The sequence below is a fragment of the Notamacropus eugenii genome, chromosome 2, assembly GCF_028372415.1.
Source record: "Notamacropus eugenii isolate mMacEug1 chromosome 2, mMacEug1.pri_v2, whole genome shotgun sequence".
NCBI classification, from domain to species: domain Eukaryota; kingdom Metazoa; phylum Chordata; class Mammalia; order Diprotodontia; family Macropodidae; genus Notamacropus; species Notamacropus eugenii.
This window is the reverse complement of record NC_092873.1, coordinates 8483302-8498035: the sequence shown is the minus strand read 5'-3', so window position 1 is coordinate 8498035 and position 14734 is coordinate 8483302. Positions and strand designations below refer to the sequence as shown.

Here is a 14734-nt window from a genome sequence, read left to right as displayed (position 1 = left end):
TTGACTTAATTATTCTGTTCATTGTCACAGATGTTTCAACGCGTTGCAAACAGCCATGACGGCATTAAAAGAATATGAAAATGGAGATGTTGTTGACCAGGGTGGGAGTGAAGTGAACTCATTCTGAAATGGATAGAGAAATTAATGCTTTAAAAAATCAGGTAATTCTGAATATTGAATTGTGTCAAATGACTTCCCTTGATATACCTTTTGAAATAGTTACAATATGCACCAGGCCATTGGACACCAATGTCCTTGAGATTTACATCTTCCCCATGATAGGAAGACAACAATTACTATTTCAGGCCTAGTCTCCTCTTGCTGTTCTTAGCAACTCAGTAAACAAGCTTGGGAATTGATAATCTCCCTGAAAATTCTGGGCTCTACTAACTTTCTTTCTAGATTTATATGCTAGAAGGTTTTCCTCTTCTGCCGTCTTGGAACTTATATCAAATAGAATGTATTTAAATATATTGTGTTAATGGTACTTCTCAAGGATTAAAAAGCTTTCTCAGGTGAGAGAAATATTAGACTTGTTCTACTCATCAATGGAAGTGTGCAAAGACAGAAATTTAGATTGGACCTCAAGAAAAACTTTCTAGCAATCAGAGTGCTACCAGAGGGAGATAAGCTATTTGAAGAAACACATGATAGAAAGTCTTTTAGGGGCACTGATTGCAGGATCTCTTAGAACTTCTGAACTTCTTCTGACACTTCTTCTGGATTTCTAAAGATCCAAATCATATCTCCCCCAAAAAGATGACTACTAAGCAGAAACAATTTGAAAAGCACTCGCTCTTTAAGAGCTTTTAAAATGGCAAAAACACCCTCCCCCCACAAAAAAAACAACAACGAAAGCAATTTGATTGCAAGGTGATTACCGCTGATTAAGAACCTTCATAATACAAGGTAATTGAGTTAAAAGATTTAAAAGTGAAAACAGGACTTGAGTTGTTTTAAGAGGAGAAAGGAGTGGAATACTTAGAAGATTTTCATATCATTCCACCAGGACGTGGGTGAAACCGACTTCCTTGCAGTATGGCCTATACATTGCTCTTCTGTTTTAGGGAAGCAAAGATTTTCTCGAACTTGAGGAATAATAAGTTGAGTAATTCATCTTGAACTATTTCTTAATTTGTAAGGATTCTAGTATTTGGTAATATTGAGCCATTTCCCCAACTCCCAGCAGGAGTTGGGGGAAATTCCTAGCAAGGTTTTGAAAAACAAGTGTTCAAATGTGATCCCACTGATAATGCTTAAAGTGCTATTTAAATGCTAACTAATAGTAATACTCTTTTTTTCTATGTCAAGTGACTCCTTAGAAACATTTTATCTTAACTCTCATTAATGTTCGTAGATGATATCTCTTGTCTTGCAGTTCTCATCAATATTTATCATAAAGAATTAACTTCTTAACATTTATTGAGGATTGGTCCTCTGGAAGGCAGTGGTAGCATATGTTTTATTGATCACTTATTTCATTCTGTCCTCTAACCCCTGGGTCTGAAGGAATAACGACCGAGTCCTGTTTAGCGTGTTGGTTTATTCCCTTAAAGCACTTGGGGAGCAGGAAGACGGCCATTTCACAACAGACTCTCTGAGAAACAATGTGATGTCCCTGGGTACTGTCACCTGAGTTTTGAGAAAGACCTCTCTGCTTTTCTCTGGCTCTGTAACCCAAAATCCTACCATGTCGCCTTCAAATGGCTATAAATGTATTTGCTTTCTCAGTGAAGTTTCTGAACATAGAATCAGTGTTCTCATTAGAATGAGAAAGGAAATTGCATGTCTTTCCAAATTCCTTTTGAGATGTCTTGATGCCTTAGGCCTGGCATAAGTGAAGAATTTATTGATCTCCTTCGAGTATGAATTTTATTGATATCTGCGCACTGTATTAAGAGCTGGAAAAAAGATGCATGAGAAAATTAGAGATCACAGAAGAAAATATGGGATGAAATATGAAATGTGGATTACACTGAGTATCAGAGCTAATCAAAGAAATTCTTGGTTTATCATTTCAGTCTTAATTTTGTTTTTGATTTGTCACTTTACCTGAATAATCATTTCAGGAAATACAATTTGTAGCTGTAATATGTAGAGAATGATGCATTTAATTACAACTGAATTAAAAATAATTTAATGTTATCAGTTTAAAATTAGTCTTTAGTTTGAAAGACCTAAATTGAATTGGTGTAACTTGATAATGTTCTTTTATACAGATTAAATACCTTACACAGCAATTGGAAGCAGCATTTTCATTTTATAAACACTTGGCATCAATTAATCAAAATCTTCAAGAAGAGGTTTTTTTTCACGAAAACCTTGCAGAAGAAATGTGACCAGTTGGAAGCAGACAGCAAACACCTGGAAGAAGAAGTTGTTGCTATTAGACATCATCTGGAAATTCTTAAGCTAAAATGCAGCTAAATGGCACAGAATAAAAACATGATCTTGATGAACGAGCATGGCTGGAAACTGATGAAAAACCAAAGGAACTCCATACATTCCTCCAGGTAACTTCATTTACCACGACTATAATTGTAAAATATTTCAATGTAAATGAAATTTTAGGATATTTTTCCCGGTTCTACACCCAAAGTAAGCATTCCCGGAGATTCTGGAGTTGAAGACAACTTTTGGAATTATACATGTTTTTTGTAATGATCCTAATACTAGCACCAGAGTAAGTACCAGAGTGCAAACTAATGACTAACTTCCTGTAGAAATAGGGCTGTTGTTGCTTTTAGTTAAAATTTAATTCAGATGAACTTTATGATCAATACTTTCAAAGTTCGAATCTATTTTTAGAAATTCAGAATCGGTCTCTGGATCTCTGACTGAAATTAAAGTGAAAGCTAAGAAGTAGACATCAGTTAATTTCCACGATAAAACTGGGCAGTTTCTCATTAATTTCATTCTTTGTTTTCCGTTTGGTTTAGACTCAGCAGAGACAGACAAGTTAGAACAATGAAGAGAAAATAAATTAGAAATATTTATAATTACAAATTAGAAAATAAGAATGCTGATCTAAGGAACCAAATGGAGCAACCAATAAGAGAACTGGAATCCCAACTCTCAAGAATGACAAACTCATATCAAGACGGTACTGAGGGAGAGAGAGACAGAAATATGCCCAGCTTTCTTTTGAAGATTTAAAAATGAGACAATTATTGTCAAACAAATTATACAGGTAAGCCGAGGCAGAGAAATAATACTTGAACTTATCAGATTGCTCTTGAGCTTTTCGATGATGATTTTTAACAAATCCTTAAGTCACAAATCCATGACTCCATTGGGAACTCGGTATCAAGAGTAGACATTATATTCATTAATAGAAATGAGTAAACCATTTTTTTTCAAAGTTAACTAGGTAGACAGGAATGAAGTGTGGTCCATTGGAGAAACGTTGGCTTGGCTGTAGAAGCAGAGGACCTGAATTCAAATTTTGCCTGTGATGCTTACTCCCTGGTCTCTCTCATTCCCTGATCCTGAAACCTCTGGTTATTTATTCGCTGTGTCTATCAGATAAAACACAAACTGAAGAAAATGAGTAATAACCTTCATCTTTAAAAAACAATCTTATGTATCTGCTTTCGAAAGGCTGTTAATGTTCAGACTCTTGACAGCAAACAGTGACTGAAGAAAAATGTAGGCAATAGGAAGTCAGAAATATAGATAGTAGGAAATGAGTTCATTGGAATCAGGAAGAAAAAGAAACAAAGAACTCTCTTACTTTCATAAAGTTTGAGGGAGGGTATGAAGGCCTCAGTCTATACTGGGAGTTCTTATTACTGAGTTTTACCCAGACATATGTTTTCCCTCCCTAAATTCATTTATTCAAGAATAGGTTATGCTTTTTGCTCTCACCCTTCTTTGCACCTTTTGCCTCCTTTTCTTGGCGTGTTGCTATCTTGATATGTAGTCTAAGGATATTCAAATGTGGTGGGCATAGGGTAATGTACAAAGTTAAAAAAAATATTTCCAATACCCAGCAGAAAAACACACCTTCCAGCAAATGTTCAGGAGATGAAGGAGCGCTGCCTTCTAGGACCCTTGACAGTAGGACTCTGACCAGTCTTAATTCATCCTGCTCGTCTTCACTCTCATTTTTCAGCCAAACTGCTCTACCACTTACTCTGTATTTTGTCCTGCTCTGTATCCATTCGGGCTATTTGTTGAAATCTCTCTCTTCCTTCAGACACTTTCACAGGTGTAAATTCCAGGAAGCTTTCCTGGATTTTGCTCATCTCCCTGATAATCATTTCCCAATAAATTGATTTATTTGTTTCTTTTAAAGGCATACTAAATAAAAACTCTATCAATTAATGTAACAGAGTACCTACTACTACATGCATGATAATGTAATCCATCCCAAAGTTTGCCAAACTTTGACGTAACAGCCATTTTTTTCTGAACTATTCATAAAGAGAAAGAGTGGACCAATATTAAATAGAAATGACAATGATTATATGTAAGTGTTCAATTATCCCAGGGATCCCTGAATTCATTGGTCTAGACTCTAGCCCAGATTCCCTAAAACTGATACAGATTGAACCCGAGAACCTTTCTCCATCTGGTCTGAGTTACCTAGAGACTTTTTTATTCACTTCTCAGCAAAAACAATCAGCACCTTATTGCCAGGATTTGATTGATCCCCACAAGAATGTACATATAGGGACCAACTTTGATCACATCCAGTAGCATAAGCTATCCCTCTCTCCTGGAAATTAAACCCGTCTTCCAGTTGCCAATAACAATTCCACTGTATCCTTCCTCAACCTGAAAATGCTTCCAGTATGTATGTCCTCTGTTCTCAAAGCAGACCAAAATGACATCATTGTGCTTGAGTCCAGATTCAGTGTGTCTGACTGTGGCTGATGATACCAGTTCCGACTAGCAATGGTCTACCTCACTTTAGGCAGAAATGGTCCTTGTGAGTAGTTGTGAACAAATTTGGGTATCCTGTGTTTCCTTTGAGCTATCTCAATTCAGATTTGTTCACAGAGCACAACACCTTTTATGATGTGGTCACCCCATGATGAGCAGTCCTGTGCCAGTGTCTCCGATGTCACATAATGAATTTCAAAGTTCTTAAGAGAGACCATGAGAGTGTCCTTGATTTGCTTCTTCTAACCACCGTGTGAATGCTTGTCCTTTGTGAGTCCTTCAAAAAAGAGTCTTTTTTGCAAGCGTAAGTTTTTCATTCAAACCATGTGACCAGCCCATCAGAGTTGGAGAGTTTGAAGGCCTGAACATTCAATATCTAGAAAAGACCTCAGTCTGGTACCTTGTCCTAGATAATCTTCAGAATCTTCCTAATACCATTCAAATGGAAGAGATTCCGTTTCCCGCCATGGACCTGCTATAGTGTCCAGGTTTCACAGGCATACAACAGTATAATACAGTTTCTCTTCCATAATATTCTTTGGACCCTCCCAAACACTGAGTTAGATCAGTCAGTGCCTGTGTCAGCCTCATTACCAAGGCTGTGATGCTAGGTAAGGTGATGAAAGAAAAAGACTTCAAAAAGTGTGATCAGATTTAGCAGTGAAGATACCATTGGCAACCTTGGAGTAAGCAGTTTGAGTAGAGTTTTAGGGTCACAGTCAGATAAATGGGTTTGAGGAGTGACTGTAAATAACTCTAATATTTAGACAGGGAAAAGGAGGGGAGACACTACATAAAAATATCCTGAAGGGATGCCAAATTCAATGAAGATAGGAGAAATTTTAAAAACCCAGAAATTAAACATATATTGGATAGTGTGGTGTTTATATCACCTTTCATACATCATTGTCCTTAATTTGCACTTTTTGAGCCTAGTATAAAGGTCATGTTATAATATCTGAAATGAGAATACATAAACTCTATAAACTGTTATTTGCATTTTAGATTTGTAATGCATATCGAAAGTTAAAAGGTTAATCATGAAGAATTTAGAGTAAACTTTGAACTACCTTATATTCTACTCACATTAAAATCCGTCCTTGGAATCCTAGCTAACTCTGTGGTGCTGGACAAGCCACCTAACATCTGTGAAATGAGTTTGAGTAATGTTTGTCTCACAAAATGGTTGTGAGGATGCCACAAGATGATGTATATAAAGTGTTGTGAAAACCCTCATGTGTGAGAGAAATGTTAGCCACCGTTATTATTTTAAAGATTTCTGATTTTTTTTTTGAATTTTCCCCTACTGTTACTTATTTTACAGGACAAAGTGGTGTGCAAATGATTGGGAGGACGTCACTTAGTCCTCTGAGACAAATAAAGAGGATGACGATTTATCTCCCTTAAACTGTAAGAATATTTTGTTATTGGTTGAACAGCTCAGTAGTGATTGCAAAGGTAAGTACAGTTTAAAATTTCCAAACATAATAACTGTTAAACAGAAATCGAGGACGTGCGTGTATACAAGAAGAGACCATTGCAACCTTATGCCATTCATTCACAACAAAATAGAGGAAAGCCAATCACTGACAGGCCTTGGCCAAGGGGAAAGGGATTGTGTTGATTGCAGGGTCATAAATTTTTCAGCCATCTTCTACTTGTGTCAGTTCAAAAATAATTACTAAGTACCTATTTTGTGCTGAATACACAAAGTTTGTATAAGTTATCTCACTGAGTGTGCAATCTAATAGGGGATATACCCTACCTAGGTAACTCGAATACTGATATGTATATTCATATAAATATAAGTGCATGTGTACCTAAGTAGATATATGTGTACACATGTATATACACGTATATAAATACATATATATGTATTTATATATATAAATAGTCATACAAATGCATATTTGTATATATACGCATATGTATGAAATGCACCGTCATAATGCTCTGTGAGCTTCAGTGGGGGAAAGAACACTAACTTTCAAGAAAAAATAACCTGTGTGTGAAGGTAGCATGTGAGTTGAGTTTTAAAGGATAGCTATAGATCATGGGAGTATAGGGAGGTGAAATGAACCTTTGAACTATGGAAACTGAGTAAAAAGGCAGAAAAGTGACAGCGAAAAATCGAGTTTTTCTGGACAGTATTTAGCAGTGAGAATTAAATATGGAAACTTAGGGGATTACAAATTTGCCGAGGGCCGAGATTTTTTCTGTTGCCAAGTCACTTAAACTTGGAGCTTCAGTTTCTTAATCAAGAAAATACCATAGTTCACAGGATTTTTTGGGGGGTGGAATGTATCTTGTAAGCCTCTAAGTGCTATATTATATAATGTGTGTTATTAATACTTCATGGTAGGATAAGGTGCATTAATTTTATTTGCTTGGTTGGTGAAAGGAGAACCATTGAAGAGATTGACTTGACTTCAAGTATCAAGAGATCAGGCAGTGATCTCTTTCATGAAAAGAATGGTTAAATTACTAAAATCTTCCATAAAACGGCACAAAATGTCAACAATCTTGTCAGTGTTCTGCCTAATTTTTGTAATTCTTCTGTCAACATGACATATAGTACAGTGTACTGGACACCATACCAGAAATGGCTAGGTTCAGATTCTGCCTTATACACATACCAATTGTGTGAGTATTAACATGCCTTTTGACTTCTCTGTGCCACAGCTTCTTCCTTTGTTTTGAATCTTTCAGCTTATCATTTCTCTTACCGTCAGCTTCACTTCCTGCTACAATCAGTGTGGCTCCATCTAGCAAGCGAGTTTTGTCTTGTTGCCTCAGTTTTGCTAAACACTGAAATATACGAAGAATTGAAAGTTACCAAGGGAAATCCAATATTCAAATCTGTTGAATCTGTAACTTGACATAACACACGTTACTACCTCTGGGTTAGGTAACAATTTGGCTCCATACCTCTCTGAAGAGTAAAGGGGCAGCTATTTTGCTTAATACTATAAAGAATTTTTCACTTTCCTCTGCTGTTTCAGCTATATTTGTTTCAAGTTACTAGAAGTCTGGCCAATGAATAAACGAAGATTGATATTACCATGTGAATCTTGAACGGTTTTTGCTATTATAAATCTCTAAAGGAGAAGCCGTGTTTCCACAGAACTTTGTAAAATAAAACGCATTTATGATACTTATAAAATCATTCAGTATATTTGAAATATATAGATATTAGGTATAGCATCCATTATATTAATCTTATTTGTCCCATCCAGAGTCCACATCAGAATATTTACTTTCCACATATATTTTTCTCATAATGTGAAGAATTCTGAGTTTTCATATATTTTTTTCTATTAAGTAATTTATCCCTTAGTGATCTTTTATCATTTTCTTCAATGCTCACAGAAAAATAGGTTATTCTGATACACAATGTGAAGTTTTTGACCAAGTAATATTTTGTTATATTCTCCGGATTTATGCTTTCATATTATTTTGCCATTGCAAGAGCATTTCAGTTCTGGGAATACTGCTACTGTCTTGCAGATTTTAAAATACTCATATTTTTATTTTGTGTTTTTGTCTGTATACATCTTATTAAACTTGTGAAACCTGAGGATGCTGTTCCTGGATAGGACTGATCACTACAACGTGAAAAAAGGCATTGCCCACTACTCACCAGAAAAGTTAAGAGTTTACAAAGCAAGATTCGTGGACTACAGGAAGAATGGCCAGAAACAGGACAAAGGATATGTGAGTTCGTACACCAAAAAGCAGAATGGAACAGAGAACTCCATGGCCTTAGGTATGAAACTCGCGATTTTAAAGAAAGCCTTGGAAGCATTTTTCTTACTGTTGAAGAAATGTGACAGGGGATTTGAGATTAGAAAGGCAAAAGGACTACGTCATTAAAACAGTATTATTGTTGAGCCTTACTTATTCATTTGCACTCTAGGGATGTAAGGAAGAGATGTATTTTGAGTGAAATTTGAAAATGGTAGCACAATTATTTGTGTTTTATTTTTCAAAATGAAGTAAAAAAGTCAACTCTGAATAATCAATAGTGATGGGAAAATGGATAGAATTTTATGTACATGCCCTTCTACACATTTCTCCAGAGTCATCCCAATGCATCAAAACTCAGGAATAATGAAAAAAGTCTGTTGTTCTAGCTATATAGAATTTATGGAATTCCTTTTCATTGAATACAAAAAAGAAGTTGTACACAAATAAGAATATGACCCATTTTTCATAGAACTATAATGCCCTAAAGTAGCCTGGATAAAAAATGGGTTCCTCACTGATTTTGATGAAGGCTAGAAGGGGGGCAGTGAGACCCTTGCCAAGATCATAGTACAAGGGGCAGTTCACTTCGAATGAATGCAAAGACTCAAGCATTTCTGAACTCAAAGTAAAGATTTACCTTTTTCAGCGGACAAGGGTCCTTAGGGCACCTGCAACCTTATCTGTGTACAGGTAATGTTTCTAGAGCATTTTCTATAGTAAAACATGTGTCAAATAGGCTAACTAGATGATTCAAGGTGGGATTAGGGAATGGTTACTTCTTAAAGGAACATGTAGTTTTGCTACTGGGGAGGTATTTTACCCAGCATGCGTCTGGAAACGAATAAGTGCCACTCCATGGAGGTATGATTTTAGGCCTGAAACCTCACTAAGTCAACTAGTGGTCAGGACTGACCACTGGCCACAGGACTGACTAAAGAATACCGTCCTGATCTCATGAATATCTTGTTGGAGGAGATAAATGAAAGGGAGTGTACTTATATCGAAGTCTAAGATACATATGATTGGTCAGTGAGTAGTGAATGTCATTATGATCAAGTACACAAACAGGTCAGCCAGCATACAGCTGTTTAAACTCATGAATTCTCTAGTTGGAACTTGCTACTGTATCAGTAAATGAGAAAATAGTGGTTGCTGGGGCAGGCTGTGTTCTTGGCCTGGGGGGAAACTGCCTGAGATAGGGTTTTGAGGCTAAGAACAAATGTTATCTTTGAAGAGAAATGTGATTTTAGAATAGGAGTCCAATCACATGCACCCAAGCACCCCATCAATTTCTAACATGTCCTGACTTTGTGGGCCTGTGCAGGCCAACAAATTCTCAGTGCCACAGGTAATACGAAAAGGTAAGCTTCAAGGGGTAGAGCACGGACCACTCTGCATCAATAGAGGGAGTTTCTTGACAATGAGTTCCCTACATGGATTTAGTTCAGCTGAAATGAACATTCTTTTTCTTTTAGACATCCAGATGAGTATATTCAAATGGCATTTATTACTTCCTTCCACTGAACTGTCATTGAAAAAAGGCAATTTTCACCTAGGTTTACTCTGAAACAAGAGGAAATGAAGCAAGTGACTGCAGAAATGCTATTTGAAAATATTAGACATCAGTTAAGGAAAAAAGAATGATGATGTAAAAAAGTGGAGCTCAACAGAAACTTCAATGCTTTCTCAGAATTCTGGACCTTGAACTGAGAACAGTAGCAAATCATTTGAATCAGGGAAAATGAAATTTAAAAGACACGATTTCCATCTCTTTTTGTTAAGAATATGTATGGGTTGCCTGGAATAGGGAGGTGAGTATTATAGTCTTTTTAATCTTAAGAAAGGGCTATGATTTTTATATCACATAAATCTAAATTGGTCCCAGGTCATAGAAGAGCTCAGAAAGGATTTTGAAAATCACATAAGAGAAATAGAGGGAAATTTGGAAGAGAAAAGAGAGTAAGGCAAAAAAAATCATAGGCAAAATAGGAGTCAACAAGTTCATAAACGAGACCAAAAATATCTTGAAGGAAATAACGTGTTAAAAAAGTGGACTAGACCAAAGGGCAAAAGAGGTGGAAAAAATCAATGAGGAGAAGAATGCCTTAAAAAGCAGAATCACCCAAATTTTAAAGGAAACTCGAAAGTTCGTTGAGTAAGTGAGTCCTTAAAATTAGAATGGAGCAAACAGAAGATAAAGAGTGTATCAGAAATGAAGAAATGACGAAGCAAAACCAAAAGAATATAAAACACAAAATAATCTGAAATATCTAACCGAAAAACATCTGACCTGGAAAATAGATGCAGGAGGAATAATTGAAAAAATCTTCGACTACTTCAAAGACATGATATAACAAGAGTCTCTACATCATATTTCTAAAAGTTCTAAAGGAGAACTGATATTCTAGATATTCTAGAAACAGAGGATAACATAGAAATTGAAAGCAGGCACCTATCATCTCCCGGAAGAGATACGAAAAGGAAACCTCCCAGAATGCCATAGCCAAGTTCCAGAGGTCCCAGGTCAAGGATAAAAAGCAGCCAAAAAGAAATCATGCAAATATTGTGGAACAACAATCCCAATACCACAAGAATTGGGCGCTTGGGCAATATAAAAGTCAGAGAACTTGGAATATATTCTAGAGGTCAAAGTAGCAAGGATTAAAACTGAGACTTACTTACCTATCAAAACTGAGTGGGGGAAAATTATATTCAATGATGCAGAGGAATTTAATACATATTTGAGTAAAACAGAGCTCAACAGAAAAAGAATCTTACAAATACAAGACTTAAGAAAAGCATGGAAAGGAAAGTAGGAAAGAGATATCATAAATAACTTATTAAAATGAAACTGTTAACATTACTATATGGAAAAAAATTTGTAACTCATGAGACTTTTCTCATTATGATAGTTGGCGGGCACTGGGTGAGTTGAATATCAAAGGATGGTATTGAAAAGTAATATAAAAGTTGAAAGAGGAATGTACCGGGAGGAGGAGAAAGGAACAAGGGACAGGTGGAAGGGAGCAATTTATCTCACACAAAAGTGGTAAGAGAACGCTTTTACAGTGGACGGGAAGAGGAGGGAGGTGAGAGTGAGAGAGTCAACCTTACCATCATCAGAATTAGCTTAAGGAAGGAATAACATCCACACTCTCTTGGGTATGGACATCTATCTTACCGTACAGGAAAGTAAGGGGAAGGGCATAAGAGGGGGGGATTGACAGAAGGGAAGAAGTTTGGGGGAGGGGGTAATCCAAAGCAAACACTTTGAAGGAGGAACAGGGTGAAATGAGAGACGAGAATAAATGGGAAGTGTGATTGGATGGAGGCAAATATAGTTATTCTTTCACAATATGATTATTTTGGAAGTATTTAGTATGACTTCAAATGTATAACATATATTGAATTGCTTGAATTCTCAATAAAGGTGGGTGGGGAGGGAGGAAGGGAGAGAACTTGGAACTCAAAGTTTTGAAAACAAATGTTATAAAATTGTTTTTACATGGAAATGGGAAATACAACAGGCAATGCAGTTTACCAAGCTACTTCATCCTAAACAAGACATAAAATAAATAATGTCTTAAATAAATAAGTTATGTTCAATCATTTGTAAATAAGTACACATAAATATAAAACAAACAAAAAAATTCCCGTCTAGTATCATTTGAATGTAAAATTACAGTCTAAAAGGCCATGGAAAAGTACAATGGAATTGGTACTTTGTGAAGTATTTCTCCCAATACAGAATCAGCATGATGTAATGAATACAATAAGCCTCAAGTCTTCTGTTTTAGGGAAGCAAAGATTTTCCCGAACTTGAGGAACAATAAGTTGACTAAATCATCTTGAACGATTTCTTAATTTGTAAGGATTCTAGTGTTTGGTAATATTGAGACATTTTCCCAACTCCCAGCAGGAGTTGGGGGAAACTCCTAGAGAGGTTTTGAAAAACAAGTGTTCAAATGTGTTCCCACTGATAATGCTTAAAGTGGTATTTAAATGCTAACTAATAGTAATACTCTTTTTTTCTATGTCAAGTGACTCCTTGGAAACATATCTTAACTCTCATCAATGTTGATAGATGATATCTTCTGTCTTGCAGTTCTCATCAATATTTACCATAAAGAATTAACTTCTTAACATTTATTGAGGATTGGTCCTCTGGAAGGCAGTGGTGGCATATTTTTTTATTGATCACTTATTTCAGTCTGTCCTCTAACCCCTGGGTCTGAAGGAATAATGATCGAGTCCTGTTTAGCTTGTTGGTTTATTCTCTTAAAGCACATGGGGAGCAGGAAGAGGGCCATTTGACAACAGAAGCTCTGAGAAACGATGTGCTGTCCCTGGGTACTGTCACCTGAGTGTTGAGAAAGACCTCTCTGGTTTTCCCTGGCTCTGTAACCCAAAATCCTACCATGTGGCCTTCAAATGGCTATAAATGTAATTACTTTCTCACTGAAGTTTCTGAACATAGAATCAGTGTTCTCATTAGAATGAGAAAGGAAATTTCATGTCTTTCCAAATTCCTTTTGAGATGTCTTGCTGCCTTAGACCTGGCATACCTGAGGAAGAATTTATTAATCTCCTTCGAATATGAATTTCTTTGATATCTGCTCACTGTATTAAGGGCTGAAAAAAAGATGCATGAGAAAATGAGAGATCACAGAAGACAATATGGGATCAAGTGCAAAATGTGGATTGCACAGAGTATCAGAATGAATCAAAGAAATTCTTGGTTTGTCATTTCAGTCTTAATTTTGTTTTTGATTTGTCACTTTACCTCAATAATCATTTCAAGAAATACAATTTGTAGCTATAATACGTAGAGAATGATGCATTTAATTACAACTGAATTCCAAATAATTTAATGTTATCAGTTTAAAATTAGTCTTTAGTTTGAAAGACCTAAATTGAACTGGTGTAATTTGATAATGTTATTTTATACAGATTAAATACCTTACACAACAATTGGAAGCAGCATTTTCATTTTAAAAACACTTGGGATCAATAAATCAAAATCTTCAAGACGAGGTTTTTTTCATGACAATCTTGCAAAAGAAATGTGACCAGTTGGAAGCAGACAGCAAACACCTGGAAGAAGACGTCGTTACTATTAGACATCATGTGGAAATTCCTATGCTAAAATGCAGCTAAATGGCACAGAATAGAAACATGATCTTGATGAACGAGCATGGCTGGAAATTGATGAAAAACCAAAGAAACTCCATACATTCCTACAGGTAACTTCATTTACCACCACTCTGATTGTGAAATATTTCAATGTAAATGAAATTTTAGGATATTTTTCCCGGTTCTACGCCCACATTAAACATTCTGAGAGATTCTGGAGTTGAAGACAACTTTTGGAATTATACATGTTTTTTGTAATGATCCTAATACTAGCACCAGAGTAAGTACCAAAGTGCAAACTAATGACTAACTTCCTGTAGAAATAGGGCTGTTGTTGCTTTTAGCTAAAATTCAATTCAGATGAACTTTATGATCAGTACTTTCAAAGTTCGAATCTATTTTTAGAAATTCAGAATCGGTCTCTGAATCCCTGACTGAAATTAAAATGAAAGCTAAGAAGTAGACATCTGTTAATTTCCACGATACAACTGGGCAGTTTCTCCTTAATTTCATTCTTTGTTTTCCGTTTGCTTTAGACTCAACAGAGACAGACAAGTTAGAACAATGAAGAGAAAATAAATTATAAATATTTATAATTATAAACTAGAAAATAAGAATGCTTATCTCAGGAACCACATGGAGCAACCAATAAGAGATCTGGAATCCAAACTCTCAGGAATGACAAACTCATATCAAGACGGTACTGAGGGAGAGAGAGAGAGAAACATACCCAGCTTTCTTCTGAAGATTTAAAAATGAGACAATTATTGTCAAACAAATTATACAGGTAAGCTGAGGCAGAGACACTAAGGAAATAATACTTGAGCTTATCAGATTGCTCTTGAACTTTTCGATGTTGATTCTGAACAAATCCTTAACTCACAAACCCATGACACCATTGGGAACTCGGTGTCAAGTGTAGAGATTATATTCGTTAATACAAATGAGTAAACCAATTTTTTTTTCA

General features: G+C 35.8%; 1 pseudogene; it reads left to right on the top strand.

Annotated features, from left to right (window-relative positions):
- The first annotated feature begins 6208 nt into the window (after positions 1 to 6208).
- LOC140524331 (bromodomain testis-specific protein-like) overlaps positions 6209 to 14734 on the top strand; it is a 40758-nt pseudogene continuing 32232 nt past the window's right edge.